This window comes from Mesocricetus auratus, unplaced genomic scaffold (genome assembly GCF_017639785.1).
Source record: "Mesocricetus auratus isolate SY011 unplaced genomic scaffold, BCM_Maur_2.0 Super-Scaffold_100691, whole genome shotgun sequence".
NCBI classification, from domain to species: Eukaryota; Metazoa; Chordata; class Mammalia; order Rodentia; family Cricetidae; genus Mesocricetus; species Mesocricetus auratus.
Window position 1 is genome coordinate 39,555,186 of NW_024429267.1, and position 16,324 is coordinate 39,571,509.

Below are 16,324 nucleotides of genomic sequence, written 5' to 3' on the forward strand. Positions count from 1 at the left end.
TAATGGACAAAAGAGACTTTGCAGATGTAATTAAGGTTACTAATCAATTGACCTTAAAATGGATTCTCTGAGTGGGTCCAGTGTAATTACTTGAGCTTGTAAAACAGAGTGTTTTCCTAGCTGTGGAGGACATCAGAACACCAGCAGGGTGCGTGCATTCTGTGAGACCTGAGACGGAGGGGATGTGTACAAGGATCAGAGAGACTACAATAGCAAGGAACTAGGAAGTCAATTCCATCTCAGAGTCTCCAGGAAACACAGCCCAGTCAACAGTTTAGCTTGGGCCTTGTAAGACCATAAGAGAATTCAGGTGAGCTACACTGTTTTTAGACTTTTGACTTACAGAAACTGCAAGGGGGTAAGTATGTGTTGGCCTAGTCTACATAGTAGTTTGTGAGAGAGTGTTGAAATTATAGGACACGACTCTCTTTTATTTGAAGATAGTAGAAACCTTCTCCTTTTCTTTTGGGACAGGGTTTCAGGCAATTCAGCCTGGCTTGAACTAGCTACATAACCAAGATTGACCTTGAGCTCCTGCTCCTTCTGCCTTTACCTCCCAAATGCTAGGATTACAGGCAAGTGCCTCCATGTCAGGATTTTGTTATTGTGATTTTTTTTTCTGTGAAGCTCAAACCAAGGAACCGAGGGCTTCCTGCCAGCTAGGCGAGCATTCTACCAATTGAGCTACATTCCAAGCCCTCAGTGGTGACTTTCCTTCTTTCTTAATAGGGGCTGACAGGGCTGGGGAGATGACTTAGTACTTACTGTGCAGGCTCCAGGACCTGACTGTAGAGTTTCCAAACTCTGTCCATGTGGTATGCTGTGAGTGTCGGCGACCCCAGCACAGGGTCGGAATGGAGGGGACAGACAATTCCTGGGACTTTCTGACAAGCTGGTCTAACTGAATTGGTGAGCTCCAGGTTTAGTGAGAGATCCCGTCTCAAACAAATAGACAGAGAAGTAACAGAGGAAGACAGCATCAATATCTGGTTTCCACACACACAAAAAGAGTTGCTGACCAGGCAAGGGTCTTTATGGTAATATTTTGTGGGCTTATTTGGTAACTCTAGTCATAAGAGATGGGTGATATAGACTCCTGTTTTATAGTCTGCACAGTTTAATGTGATAGCCATTATCCATATTCGGCTTAAAATGAAAGTAAATACATTTGAAAAGTTTGTTCGTTAGAAGGGTTAGCTAATTTGTAGGTGCTTAATATCCATATTGGTCTGTGGCTACTGAAGTGGGAGGCACAGGTGTAGAACATATGGCAGAAAGTTCTGCTGGGCAGATTTGGCCTAGGATGATAGTTCAGTGGTGACATCCAACTGCAGCTGTTGCTTCTTCACCTCAGGCATTGAAGATTCCTTGCTACAAAGCAGAGATCAGGCAAATTCTTCCAGCTCTAAAGAGACATGCATGAACTTTTTTCCTTTTGGTGGAAATAAAATAAAATGAGCGTGTGTGTGCGTGCGTGCGTGCGTGTGTGTGTGTGTGCGTGTGTGTGTGTGTGTGTATGTGTATACTAGTGTGTGAACATGCTAGTACATGCACTTGAGTGCACCGTGCATATAGAGGTCAGAAGAGTGTCCAGATCTCCCATTCTACCATGTGAATCTTAAGGATTGAGCTCAGGTGGTCAGCAGTTTTACTTGCTGAGCCATCTCACTAGTTCTGAGGAAAGGTTTATACCTCTGTTTTCTTCTTGTGTCATTTATGTTAGTATTCAGGCATCTGTACCGGCCTGTCCTTGGGGTTCTGACAGGATTTTCCCTCAGCTGCAACCACTAACAGCATCACTTGTGGATATTCACTATGTTCCCTTATAAAAGGGCCCTGCCCACCTCCCACCCTCTCTCTCTCTCTTTCTTTCTCTCTCTGTCTGTCTGTTCCTCTCCCCCCAACCCTCCTGCTGCTCCTGTCCCCAGAGGTCAGTCTCCCCCCTCCCCTTTCCCTTTTGATGAACCCTTTCCCGAATTAAAAAAAAATCCCTCTGCTTGAGCCCTATAGTGTAACGTCTTTCTCTTGAGAGCCACTTTTCTTAAATTACAACAACTTGTATACATCATATCCTGAAGACAGAACGCTCTGGTCTTAGGGTAGAGCATTCTGGGAAAAACAGTGACAGGATATTCGGTCTTGCTTTTTTACTTAAATGGAAGAAGAGTTACCACATGGTGAATGACCAATAAGTTCTCTGGACTGGACTATAGGGTTTCCCAAGGAAATTTGTTCTAGCGAGGCAAAGGAGCTGCTGGAGCAGGCCAGAAGGTTTATCCCTGGAGCAAAGAAAGCCAACAGACAGGCTGTAGGACTTGCCATATTATGTTGGTTTCTAAGCCAACAAAGGGCCGCTAGCCTAGAAGAGGAAGAAGAGGCTTATTCTCCCAGGAGACTATAGCCCCTGGCCACAGAATGAGACTTCTGTCTCAGGCTCAACAATGAGAGCTGAAACTTAAGTCTTCCTGGGTAAACCAGACAGTGTCTGGAAGCTGTGGGTGAAAACTTGAAGGTGATTCAGCTGAAAAGAATGGTGCAGGCCTGGGGAAAGAGCCTACTTTGGGGATCAAGAGTCAGATCTTGTATCCACTGCTGTCACTGAAACTTCAGCTCTGGGACCCACTCTTCTGTCATACGTGATGGAGATGAAATAAGGCAGCCTCTAATTGTTGTATTTTTAATTATGAGTGTGGGGGAGGGAGAGGAGGAGGAGGAGGAGAGAGAGAGAGAGAGAGAGAGAGAGAGAGAGAGAGAGAGAGAGAGAGAGAGAGAGAGAGAGAGAGAGAGAGAGAGAGAACATCTTGGGAGGCCAGAGGCTTCCTGGATCACCCTGGAGCTGGAGTTTTGGGTGGTTATGGGGAGCTGCCTGAAGTCGGTTCTTGGAATGAAACTCAACAAGTGCTGCTAGCTGCTGAGCCATCTCTTTGGCCTAATTCTTGAGGTCATTATAGAGGCTTTTTGATGTGCAGCAGGCACTCAGTAAACATTAATTAAAGCCGTTAATCACAACTATATTACATTGGAAAAGACCACGTATTCCTGTCTAGCCACTTGAGTAGTTTTGTCAACAGTCCTACTGTTGAACCTCCAACCTAGTCATTTCAATAAGAGCTGTTGAACACCCTATAACACCCTTCTAGCCTTTACCCCAAATCATCCTCAGAAAACCCCATTCCCTAGGTGTTCCCTAAGATTCCTACTACGACTTTTGGTCCAGTACGTTGCTGAAGAAAACAGAAGCACCATCGGGGAATTCCCCCGAAGCTCTCGGCCCCATCCACCTCCCCTCACTGGTGCACACACTGTAGTGGGTGGACGGTCTGGCTGCCTAAGCTCAGCCTCAGCTCTGCTCTGCTCCCGGCTCCCTGTGTCCACTCCAGAGCTCCACCCTTACAGTGGCTCTTCTCTGCACCGATAATTTCTCATCTCTCAGTGGGTTGTTTCCATTTCATCAAATACACTAACCCATTTCTCATACTTAAGATATTCTTCCAGCCTCCTATTTTCCTTCAGCCACTGTCTCTTTTCCCACCTTCCTTTGTAGCAGTGTATCATTGATGTTTCCTCATCTCCCTGACTTCAAAAATGCTCAGGGTTAGACTTCAGTACTCGGTCTACACCCTTCTCCAGGGAATGATCTTTAGTTCTATGACTTTAAGCTTCTTCTCTCTCTGAATTACAAATACTCATATCCAACATCCTACTGGACACCTCCACCTGGATTTATACCAGGTATTAAACTTTTATAAATATACTATTAATTTCCAGTTCTCTTAAGTATACCCCTCCTATATTTAGACTTGGCCCCACCCCTTGACTTTTCCTGAGGAGACATAAAAATACCTATTCACTTCAGACAAAGGACACTGATAGACCAAAGAAATTATTTCATCCAAGTTCGACTTTATTGGGGTTACTTGTAGGGAGATAGACGACAAAAGGAAGGTATATTACCTGAATGTCCCCTATAGGCAGTTAAACCACTGAAGAGTCCCACCCTTGGTACATAAGACAATGAAAGTTGTACCACTGAAGAGTCTTTGTAACTTATGAGCAGACATTCTATTGAAGTGTCTTACACTTAGTAAATTGCTTACTTCTTAATAACTGTGTAACTTAAAGGACCTTGTGCGCATCTCCTGAAGGCTCACAAGCCTGCCCCTCCCTCCAGGAGGGAAGGTAAATAGGCCTAATATTATATGGATGATCATAGATGTTTTGATTTAAGACCACAGAAGTCATGTTCAGCCTGGGGGAAGTAGCTGCATCACATGATCAATAAAAATATTTATACTCTCTATTTACTCATGTTGAAAATTTTTAAGGGGCTGGAGAGATGGTTCAGCCATTAACACAGCAGGCGCTGCTTTTGCTGGGAACCTGAGTTCAGTTCTCAGTACCCATGTTGGGTGGCTCACAACTCCCTGGAGATTTAATATTCTCTTTTGAATTCTGAGGGTATTTTCCCTTCCACATGCACGTACCTGTCCCATGTACATTTCATTAAAAATAGTAATAATAAAAAGCAATTTAAAAATATTGTTTCCATCTGAAGTTCTCTAATGTTTCTCTCATCTGGCCAATGAGACAGCAAAGGGATGGTAAGAGGCTTGAAATACTGGTCTAGTCAAAGGAAAATCATGTGACTTCAGAAACATAGTCTTCTGCAGTGACCAGGATTAATACATGACCTACATGTTCTAGCACTTAATTTCAACAAATATGCTCAGGCAATGTTGTTGGTGCTCCAAAGTAGTAATAAGTAAAACATGGTAAAAGTGTCATTGAGCTTCAATTCTACTAAGGAAAAATGGAAAACTTGCCAGATGGTTAAATAAAAATAATGAAGACACTATGGCCTTCAGAAATAGGGCCCAGAGACCAACCCCTGAGTAGGAACTGACTCTAGTGGTATCTTGCCTGTGAACCTGTAACAATGGCCATGCTTTTTGGGCATGGTTACAGGTTTGGACGTGACCCATTTAAGGCAGAGGAGGAAGGGACTGGGGTCACAGAGATCATCTGGTGTTAAAGAGAAGCTTTTTCTTGCTAGCCGCTTTGGTTTATCCCCCGCCAGTCGCCTGGGCTCTGCCGAGTTGTAGTCCCAAATAACACACAAGACGCTGTATTAATTATGAAGCTGTTGGCCTTGCTTGTTTCTTACTGGCTAGCTCTGACTTAAGTAATTGCCCCATAATTGTTAATCTAAGTATGTCTCTTACCGGAGAGGTTTCCGGGCTTCCTACCCCAATGGCGTTACATCTCGACTCTCCTCTGTTTCTCCTTCCCAGAATCCTCCTGGACTCCTAGCCCCTCCTATCTAGATTCCCTATTGGCCAGACAGTGCTTTATTGGCATAAGACTTTCCCAACATCTCCTCTTTTCTGTTTAAACAAAAAGAAAGGTCTTAACTTTAACACAGTCAAATTGTATATAACAGAACAGTTATCAAGTAAGAACACAGTTACACCATTTTGTCTATTAACATTTAGCAAGATTTAAAGAAAATATCATCCATCCCATCCTTGTGAGTCCAAAGTCCTATATGTAGCTTATCTTTTATCATAACTAAGGAAAACTATAATAATAACTATCTGTCTTCAACTCTATCAAAGACCACAGAAGGATAATATATAAACACTAGGATTGACAGAGATATCTTACTGCCTGGACAGTCACCCGAAGTTCCTCTGTAACGTTGGGGCATCCATCTTCAGCCCATAGGCCACAATGTATCCAGAAGATTTCTCAGCCAAGCAGGAAATTTCAAACTGTCCATCTGCATCAGCAGTCTGTCAGTCAGTTTTCTTTGTCCTGCAGAAAGTCTCTCAGACTCTTCCATGAAGCAGGAACCCTGTAAGACTGAGTTCAGCAGTCACTTTCCTGTGGGTCCTGCATGTCCAGATTATACAATAACAGTCAAGCAGTACAGGCAAGAGCAGTTTCTTGCCCAAATGGCTAATCTTGCCATGTTGAAAGCAAACTCCATAACAAGTTTCTTCGATGCCATCTTCCTCTCAGACGTAATTGGTGCTGCCAGGAGCAGACATTTCTCATTGTCAAGAAAAACCCTAAACCATTTTAAAATGCCATTTTCTGAAGGTCTTTGAAAGGTTTGAAGACTGCCTATCTATCTCAAATATATTTCTGTATATCTAGAAAACCTAACTTACCTAATTATAAATTCTATTATAAGTAACTATAGTCTGTATTCAATTATGCATTACGTTTTAAAAGATCAGTATAAGCACAATACTTAATCAAGAGGAGAAATATACATGTCACAAAATTGACCTTGAATTTGTATCAATAAATGAAAAACCATACTCATACCATAATTCCCCTTTTTACCATTAAAAGAGATTGGCTGTGATCATTAGCCAATTATAAACAACCCCATTTAAATGAAAACAAATATTTATAAACAAGATGGGATTTAGGACGTCGTTCATTCCAAACTGCTTCATGCTGGAAGGGGGCGCTGTTCATACCATGGGGATCATGACAAAACTCAGAAACCTGTATAAGTCCGTATTTTCGGGGTCTGTAAAGCTGCATCATCTTAGCTGTCTCAATAGTTGGAACACCTGGTCCACTGCTTCCGGGGATCTTGGTTCGTCAAACCACAGAAGTCTGGAAGAAATCCTCAGCTTTTTATGTTCTGTGGAAACATAAATTAAAACTCCTTTTCCGAGTAACATATCCATATACTTAAATTTTGAGGTCAAGGCATTTTCAAAAGATATAAGTTGAATTAATTCAGCAGCATTTATAATCAAGTGTACTTCAGTAGCTGTTCCTTCCTTAGCAATGAAAAAACTGAAAAACATAATAGCGTACAGTATCCAGACTCTCTGTGTATTTTCCATCTTTACGTGGCTTATTTATTAATCTATTATTATTATTACTCAATTTCTTTCACTTTTATTTATTTTTCTCTGAGACAGGGTTTCTCTTTGGAAATCTGCCTGCCTCTGCCTCTGGAGCAATTCCTACTGGCGTGCACCACCACAGCCGGCTTCTTTATTTTCTCTCTCAATCTTACGCATATTTTTAAACACACTGTAAACCTTTAGAGATTTTCATCCAAGTCTGACTTTACTGTAAATCTTAATGTTTTTCTGGCCACGTGTCTTATCTGTAAAACCGCGGCTGTTTTAAACTGCCGGTTTTTCGTCAAGATGGCGGGCGTAAGCGTGATTCCAGCTTACCGCCTCAGTCCATGCTGACATCTAGCAAAAGCTGCCACTTCCAGCTGTACGTACACACCTTTCAATCGTTAGCAGAGTCTCTTAAAACAACCTTGCTGGCTGTTTTTTTTTTTTCTTTTTATGCCGAGTCAGGAAGACTCCAGTAAGCGAGCCACGTGAATCTTGGCTTGTTGCTAGCAAAACAGAGCACACCTGAGAAAATGCTGCTACCAAAATCTGTGCTTCTCTCTGTTCTTCTGTTTCTAAAATTCCTTTAAAGCTTTTGTTGTTTTGCGTGGAAATTGAATCCCACTCCTGACAACCATTCTGTTAAGAGAAGCTATTTCCTTGAGAGAATGCCTTCCCGCCAGCCTGATTCCAGAGCCCCATCAGTCCCAAATAAACACACAGGAGGCTATATTAATTATGAAGCTGTTGGCCTTGCTTGTTTCTTACTGGCTAGCTCTGACTTAAGTAATTGCCCCATAATTGTTAATCTAAGTATGTCTCTTACCGGAGAGGTTTCCGGGCTTCCTACCCCAATGGCGTTACATCTCGACTCTCCTCTGTTTCTCCTTCCCAGAATCCTCCTGGACTCCTAGCCCCTCCTATCTAGATTCCCTATTGGCCAGACAGTGCTTTATTGGCATAAGACTTCCCCAACAATCTGGGAGGCAGGGTCTGCATCCTTGGAGCAGGAATGCTGAGATAGTTACTTATTGTTATCTGTGTAATTTCATCCCCGGTAAACACCTATTTATCATTCATCTTGGGTTTGGTGAACTGATTATAATCCCTTGCCTTCAACTGACCTGAATAAACCTCCCTGAGAACTAGCTTTCATGGTACCAGAAGATGCCATGCAAGCTTCCAAAGGAGGGGGAGGTAACTAACAGTTCTTCCCAAACATTAAGTCTATGAACCACATCAACACTCAGCATGACATTATAACCCTATGGATTCAATAGTGGCACACATACCTTGGTGGTAACCAACATCTCTTTAATTGAACTGAAGACCTGCTCAGTAAGAGGGAGCCCATGTTTGGTACTGGAAACTTAGCTAACTACTCAGTGCTAGTGAAGTCTTGGTTTTTGAAGGAGAATCTACAGCCACTAATTTACTAAACTGGTGTAATCTGTAAGAATACTCTATAAACATTTGTCCTTATACCTATATATAAGTGCAGTCTTCACCTCTCACAAGGGAAACTTCTCTTTGCAATAGATGGAGATCATTACAGAAAACCACAACCAACTAAAATTCAAAGTTGTGGAACTCAGTCCCAGTTGATACATCTACAGAACACCCCCCCCCACCTAAGACTCAGGGAACACTGTTGAAGAGGGGACAGAAAGGTAAGAGCCAGAGAATCAGAGAGTTTGCTGTGAGACTGTGTCTCCCAGTAACATCAGGAACTACACTCAAAAACTCTTACCAACATCATTGCCCATATGTGAGCTGAACAAGGATTGCATCAATGACCATGTCAAACTGGACAGAGAATAGCCCAGTGAAGCCTCAGTCCTACACAAAGAACTATAGACAACGAGGGCAGCTGGGATGGGACAGGTAACCTTCTCCGGGGGAGAACACACCGGTTGGTAGTCCAGTGCCAAACAACTAACCCTGAAAACATACATACAGGTGGCATTTTATGGACAGAACAGATTATGTGTATATGAATGCGATAACAATTAGTGAAAAAAGAGGCCGTGAACTTGAAGGAGAGTGGGGTGGGGTATTTGGGAGAGCTTACAGGGGGGAAAGATAAGGGAGAAATATTGAAAATGATGCATGGATGTGATCACATAGCATTCAAAGGATGGGCTTGAGATTGTTCCCCCTGACATGTAGGAAGACAGTAGTGGGTTTTGTGCAGAGGTCCATCATGTCCTGACTCTATATTTCAGAAGAGTCAGTCTGACAACTGGCTGAAGAATCTGCTTCAGGGAGTCAGCAGCAGAAGCAGAGAGACAAGTTTCATTTACTCAGGTAAGACAAAGTGGTGCACGTGATGTAAAGTATTGAGTTTAGAAACCTTTTCTTTTCTTTTATATCAGCCAGAGATTCATATTGGGTATCTTTCTCTATCATTCACTTGATTTCTTAAAAATTAAAGTTAATTTTATTTATTGTTGGCTAAGATAAATTCTATTAATTGGGTTGACAATGTGAAGAATCATGTGGGACTTCCCTGTTCTGGTTTGGCTTTCAACTTCTCACTTGAAGCTTTCACTTCATCGATACAGAGATGGCTGCACTGAGGAAAACTGAACAAGAGAATCGCTGATGATGTAGAATCTGAAATTATTAAAAAAATATCATAGGTGCTTTCCAGTGGCGGTGTGTGTGTGTGTGTGTGTGTGTGTGTGTGTGTGTGTGTGTGTGTGTGTGTGTGTGTGTAACTTCAAGAGGAGTTGATTCTCCCCTTGTGGTTCCCAGGGACGGAACTCAGGTCGTCAGACTTGGCAGCATGAACCTTTACCCATAGAGCCATCTTGCCTGTCCTTACATGATTTTCGCTGCAGTGTCTCTCACTGAGTCTGGAGTTCACTGCTACCTAGACTGGCTGGCCAGCAAGCCCCAAGGGCCCACCTGTTTTCACCTCCCCAGGGCGAGGATTACAGATGCTCCCTGCTCCACTGCTCTGAAGTGGTGCTAGGAACCCAGTTTGTGCTACAAGCATTTTACACATCAAGTCATATCTCTATCCCTGGAATTCTCTTGAAGGATCCCACAGGGTTTGCTGAAAACATGGTGGGTACACAGTTTAATTTGTTAAGTGATGGCTACACAGGCATATTCTGGTTCACACTCTGTTTTATGTGTTCTGACACTGAGAAGAATAGCCTTAATTGGTGAGGAAGACATCACTGGAAAGCACCTATGATTTTTTTTTAATAATTTCAGATTCTAGATTATCGGCGATTCTCTTGTTCAGTTTTCCTCAGTGCAGCCATCTCTGTATCGATGAAGTGAAAGCTTCAAATGAGGAGTTGAAAGCCAAACCAGAACAGGGAAGTCTCACATGATTCTTCACATTGTCAACCCAATTAATAGACTTTATCTTAGCCAATAGAGAAATTTTTATTATCAAAGTTCTAATATTGGTATTAGTGTAATTGGCTAGAAACCCAGTTTAGGGACAGATTCAAAGAGGTATTCCTACTTTCCAAGTCTTTTTCCAATTCTACTATTATCAATAATGACTGACCAGGACCAGAATGGTGCTAGGGAGATGCTGGTCATGCAGCATTTATGGAAAGAGCAACATTGAGGATTCATGCAGCTGCCAGGGCAGCCCCAAGAGGGAGCACTTAAATGTTGTGCTCTGGGGCCCAGCTGGCCTTATCCTAGCCCTTGCCCTGATGTATACAAAGGAACCTTCTAGCTTATTACCAGGCAACTGTAACATCAAGAGCAGGAGCTGTTCCCCTGTTTTTGGTGATGCCTATGCAACAGAGAGTTGCTTTTAGAGAAAGCAAGTGGTGTAGAGAGGAGTCATGTTCTAGAAAGCTCTGCCAGTTTAGAAATTGAAACCGGTGGAAAAATGGGGGTGAAAATTGTGGAGTTTTGCCTCACAATGAACTCAATGAGCAGTTGGAATGCCATTTATTGAGGGCTACCTGGATCCATCAAGCCTATGTTTAGCGTTTCTATCATGTTTCTTATTTTCTTGGACACAGAATTTGAAGAATGTGTCCATTCCTTTCTACCTTCTTCTGTGCCTTTTCTATACATATTACAAAAATTAACAGAACGGATAATTGCAGTGGTAGAAATGCTTTGGACCATCAGGTAATGGCTTATTTTTAAGGCTGGGTTAACAATTTCCATTTTCAAAATGAGTTTAAATTGACTGAGTGATTTTAAATTAGCTCTTTAGTTTTTACCCTAAGCCACTGATAATGCCACTATTAATTTCAATTATTTAGAGGCTACATTAGTACATGTGAAACAAGAAGAACGATAAAGACAGAGAGGAATAAATTACTTGCTGCAGGACAGAATGACATTTTGACTGACACAGAGGCTTTTTTTCCCTTTCACACACTTTGTGCTTTGACATTTCACTTGGCACAAACATTTCACAAATTCTTGACCTAATCTGATGTACTGTTGTTTAGCAATTGCTGACATGACATGTTTTAACCTCAAGCTTGCTGGATTCCAAATGTTACCTTTTCTTGTTCATCAAGATTGGATGACCTCCAAAAACCAGTCTAAGCAAAGGCCCATGAGCCAGAGAGGTTAAGTGCAATTGCTGTTTGCCCAGGGTGGAGAAGGGGCAGCTTGAATTGGAGTTGGGGGTAGGGCAGTTGAAGGGCTGATTTTTTTTTAGATATTGTGGAATGAAAAGAAGACAGATCTGTAGGGAACCCTGACATCTTGAAAGAGACAATAGCCCCAAGCATGAAATACTGAGGAACAAATCTAACAAGAACTAAATAAAGCTTATACTATTGTATAAATAGTAAATGGGGCTGGAGAAGATGCCGAGGTTAAGCACACTTGCTGTTCTTGAAGGAGTCCCAGGTTTGTCCCCAGCACCACATTGTGAGTCACAACTATCAGTAACTCCAGTTCCAGGGGATCTGTCACCTTCCTCTGGTCTCTGCAGTCACCTGGCATGCATATAGTGTACATGCATATATGCAAGCAAAAACACTCATACATATAAAATAAATAAGTCTGTAAAATAGTAATTTAGGGACGGAAAAGATGTAAATAACAGAGAAATACATCATCTTCCGAAAAAGGAAGACTGTAATATATGAAGATGTCACTTCTCAAATTACTCTGTATAGCTTTGTCTCTGCCTGGTGGTGTGGAAGGAGTCACATTTCTATTAATATGTATGCTTCGCTAGTTTATTCATTTTATTGACATCTGCTCCCCTGGTTTTTATTCAAGAACAAGCCAACTAACATTGCTCTTCTTTGATATTAGAAACAATGTGTATGTTTGTGTGAGTATACATATATGCGAGTATACATGTTTTCATGCACACATGTGTTAAGGCCAGAGGAAAGACTGTCCACCTTCTTTGACACAAAGTCTCTCATAGACCAGGAACTCTCCAAACTCATCAATAGGTAACACTAGTTGACAATCAAGCCCCAGGGGTCCTTTTGTCTCTATCTCCCTAGCATTGGGATTACAAGAATATGGTATGGTGGTGCACACCTTTAATCCCAGCACTGGAGAGGCAGAGGCAGGGGAATCTCTGTGAGTTTGAGGCCAGCCTGGTCTACAGAGCAAGTTCCAGAACAGCTGGGACTACACAGAGAGACACTGTCTAGAAAAAGAAAAAGTAAAAAACAATAATGTGATGCCGTGCCTGGCATTCTTCCTGAGTTCTAGAATCAAGCTGAGGTCCTTGTGCTTGCAAAGGCAAGTGTTTTAACAACCGAGCGGTCTCCCCATCCTTTTCTTTTTTTCCTTTCTTCTTTCCTTGTCTTTTCTCTTCCTCAACCTCTTCCTCCTTCATCTTTGAAACAGTGTCACAAGTAGTCCATGCTGTCTTCATACTCATTCTGTAGCTCAAGGCTTTTCTTGAACTCCGGATCCTCCCCTTTCCCACGTTTCTGGGCTGGGATTATAGGTGTGTGCCACCACCGCTGACCTCTGTCTTGATTTTTATGGGCTAGCAGTTAGAAATGCTTTTGGTAGCAAGTATCAGACAGCTCCACCCATAGTGTTTAAATAGTAAGGACAACTGATCATCTTGCAGTCGTAGTCCAGAGGTAGGCAGTTCTAGGTGTGACACTTTGACTCACTCACCACAATCATCAAGGACTTAAGAGCCTTCTTTTTCCACTCTGCCTTGGCATCAGAGGCACCAATCACCTGGGAAAATTGCCTTTTGCCCTTGGGCTGTCATCTTGATTCAAGTCCAAAGAACCATAACTCCAACCACAACATCCACACCTAACCATGTTCTAGGCAGGAAAGCGGAAACAAAAGCACTTTCTTCTCACAGGACTGTCTTTATCCAACAAACCCTTTCTATCCCTCTTGATGCATTTCCTGTCCTCTTCCTCCTTGTGCTTCTTACTCACCAAAGCTTGATCGAGTTCCCCACCTTTGATCACTTGTCCAGAGAGCTTCTGCTGCAACAGCTTTGTCCAAACATGACGTGGGTCCTGGGAATGTGACTATCAGAATTAAACTATGGTTTTCCTTAGCTATGAAGGAAGGGGCCTGGCAGTCGGGAAGGCAACCAACAGTGTCTGCACAAGGATACATAAAAAGTATGGGCGCTGGAGAGAACCCTCCACAAGACCATGTCTATGGTGGCTCTCCTTTGACCTGCAAGGAACAGGCTTTCTGTGGCTTAGTTGCTGTGACAAACACACTGTCAAAAGTAACTGAAGGGAGGAAGGGTTTCTTCTGGTTCATAGTTCAAGAGAGTCCACAACGAATCCCGGCTCACACCCCTGCTCCAACATCTTGCTCCTCTGGTCCAGTGCTCAGGCAAAAACTTCCAGTTGTTTCTCATCTCTGGTATTTGTTGATGGTCAAACGTTTCTACATATAGGATTTTCAATATAAAAATGACACTAGATAAATGTGTAATAGTGAGGAAGTTTTGTCAAAGCATAAAAGCATTGGAAGAAACAAAAACAAATTACCGTATAAATATCTACTCTAAGAATATTCATAGTCTAGCTACTCTCATTTCTTGGATATAAACCTGACTGCTACCACCTTCTAAAATTCATAGGACCATGTTAAACTTAAGTTGCAACATGATCCTAGATGACACTGGATACCTTGATAAGGAAAATGAGCTTTTCCCCAAAAGCTCCAGCAAATTTCTGCTCCCCGAACATTGCCCCAAACTGTCACAAACACAACCATCTTTCATTGCAATACAGCTGCAAGGTGATAGTTAACTTCCGCCTCTAAAATTGAAGTGGTGGAAAGAAGGTAAGAACAGATGTTGAGAGAGCCCACCTGTACAAACTGCTACAAATCTCCATTTGTGAGCATGTTTGCAAGATCGGTTACCAGTGTTGCTGTGGGTCCAGGCAACAGTGAGTTTCACTGAGAAAGCCTCTGCCTGCCCTGACTTGAAGGTAGCCAAGCAGCTGTAATATCTAAGGACTCGAAACAACCACTAGAAATAATTGCCAGTTTAGCAAAATATAGAACCCAAAGGGAGATGGGTCCCTGGGTTTGTCTGTGGAGGGTTATCTTGATTAGACTCACTGCAATGGGAAGGCCTGCCTACTGTAGGTAACACCATTTTTTAGGCTGAGATTCTGAACTGTATCAAAAAGGGGATAGGAAGTGGACACAAGATTCATGTTCTCTGCTTCCTTATTGTAGATATCATGTGATATTGTTATTATTATCAACATCATTATCACCATACTCACTTTGCCAATATGGCAATTGAGAAGGTAATTTGCCCAAGATTAAATGAGATGTACTAGAATTTAAATCCAAAGCTAGAATCTGTATACTTTTTTCTGGTATATTAAATAACCAGTCAGAGCTTAGATAAGAAAGGTCACCCTTTCAGACGAATTAGAGAGGACTAGAGGAAAGGGACATTAAAAATAATGTTTTGAAAAATGTGGAGCAGTGGTTCTCATCCTGTGGGTCATGGCTCCTTTGGGGTGGAATGACCCTTTCACAGGAGTCACCTAAGACCATCAGAAACAGATATTTATATTATTATTCATAACAGTAGCAAAACTGCAGTTATGAAGTAACAACAAAAATAATTTTATGGCTGGTGTCACCACAACCTGAGGAACTGTATTAAAGGATCACAACAGTAGGAAGGTTGAGAACCACTATTGTGGAGGGAAGGAAGGATATAAATTAAGGAGAAAGCAAAATGAAAACTATCTACAATGTATCCTTCAATTGGGTCTAGGGTAACTGTTCTCAACCTGTGGGTCACAACCCCTTTGGAGGTTGAATATCATATATCCTGTATATTAGATATTTACATTACAATTCATAATAGCAACAAAATTACAGTTATGAAGTTACAATGAAACAATTTTATGGTTGGGTGTCACCACAGCATGAAGAGCTGTATTAAAAGGTTTCAACATTAGGAAGGTTGAGAAACACTGGTCTAGGGTCACTGGGAATGATCCGGCGGGATGGATTGACTACCAATGTTTATTTCCCAGGACCTGGGCTGAATTTTTGGTCACACATAGCTAAGTGCCCAGACCTTTATGTTTAACACTTTTCCCTGGATCCCCTTAGCTCCATGAACAATCCAAACATAGCCTCCATCAGACTACAATTCCCCCTTCTCCAAAGGTACCACTGATAGGCTCTTCCTCCAGATTTTCAGATTCCTGCTACATTACACTCTCAGACTACAACTGTGTACTCCCAGAGCCATGATTAAATATGTAGCCATATCAGTGGAATTTGTTAGTTCACTGCAAGCACCCAAAAGCACAATTTTCTTCTGATTGGCTCTCCCTAAATCCCACTGTTAAATAATCCATGTTAATTTTCTTAGATCAACATAGCAAAAGATTGTACAACTGCACCCACAGTCATTCAGAAAATGCCATTTTTATAGTTTCTCTATGTTCAAAGAGAAGTAGCCATTATGTATTGGCAAAGATAAAAACAAACAGTTCCGTTCACTATGTATAATTTCTGTCCGTATTATTCACATGACTGAACAGTGAGAGCCATAACAGAACAGTTTCACTTAGAACTAACATTGCTCAATTTACGGCCACCAAATCACTTACTCAACACAGTTATAACTGCAAATAATTCAAACTGATTAAACTTTAAGATATAAAAATTCAGCTTATTAAATGCTTCCCAGCAGAGTGAAATTTAGCAAAGCCTATTTGTAAGCCTAGATCAGATAGCACAAGGAAACAGGCTCACATTGTTTGCAGAGAAATTTTTAACACATGTAATATGTTAATAAAACACCAGATTATCATATCAATCAATAGACAATGGAACTTTGTCACAATCTTTTTTATAAGTAAAAATGACAGATATGAGATTTTATATTTTTCTTTTTAATAATAACTAAGGATATTTGTTTAAAAATGGTAATTTTCTTTTCTGAGTTTCATTTATTCTACCATTTTGCAGAAACTCTGGACAATCATTTTAAGGTCTGT

General features: G+C 41.6%; 1 long non-coding RNA gene across 1 annotated transcript in view; it reads left to right on the top strand.

Annotated features, from left to right (window-relative positions):
* Positions 1–204: 204 nt before the first annotated feature.
* Positions 205–16,324, top strand: part of LOC110341240 — a 64,509-nt gene continuing 48,389 nt past the window's right edge. The window contains exons 1-2 of the long non-coding RNA XR_005874951.1: positions 205–310; positions 9,104–9,185. This is a non-coding gene — a long non-coding RNA (uncharacterized LOC110341240). The remainder of the gene's footprint in view (positions 311–9,103; positions 9,186–16,324) is intronic.